The sequence below is a fragment of the Carlito syrichta genome, unplaced genomic scaffold (assembly GCF_000164805.1).
Source record: "Carlito syrichta isolate Samal-C Ts95f unplaced genomic scaffold, Tarsius_syrichta-2.0.1 Scaffold143131, whole genome shotgun sequence".
Lineage (NCBI taxonomy): Eukaryota > Metazoa > Chordata > Mammalia > Primates > Tarsiidae > Carlito > Carlito syrichta.
In genome coordinates this window covers 1-794 of record NW_007087227.1, presented here as the reverse complement: position 1 = coordinate 794, position 794 = coordinate 1, and positions in this window count along the sequence as shown.

Below are 794 nucleotides of genomic sequence, written 5' to 3'. Positions count from 1 at the left end.
GGGGGGGTGGGGGGTGGGGCTTCCCCTCCCCACCCCCCAACCCTGCACCCCCAGTCTCTACTTGGCCATGGTTCGACTCTTTCATCTGTTCTTGCACACATCCTGCTGGGTCATAATTACATGTTTCTATCTGGACTTCCTGAGAGCACAGAGCTCCTCATGCATCTGTGTGTTCCTGTGCCTTGACCACACCTGGCACACAGAGAAACACTGCTCGTTTCCCTTGGGAAGGATGGCAGCAGGCATAAATCTAGAGGACGCAGGTGGCAGCCAGGCTTAGAGGAAAGAAGAGGAGGACGTGAAGCAGAATGAACCCGACGGTGGCATTCATTTGACTAAGATGGCAGGAAGTGCCTTCCTTGGTGGCCTTGGCAATCTAAGAGGAGTCGTCCCTGAGTAAAGTGTTCATATAAACAATCTGATATCCACACTTACGTTATCGTTATTGTGTGTTTTAGACAGACAACGGTTTGCACATTGAGCCCTGCGAGTCTGGCTGGCACAGGCCTCTCCAGTACTGCAAGAGGGTGAGGTTTTCCATGATTGCCCAATGCCTCGTGTGTTCACAGGGTGACAGTGAGGCTTGGGGTTGAGGCATCAACCCACGCCACTCACTTGGAAGAAGATTTCAGATCCCATCAGAGAGTTCCAAGACACCAGTCACTATGATACAATAGAAGATGTATAACCCAACAAAGAAAGAGAACTACAGGCCAATATCTTTGATGAACATAGATGCTAAAATTCTCAACAAGATCCTAGCAAACCGAATTCAGCAATACATCTCAAAAATC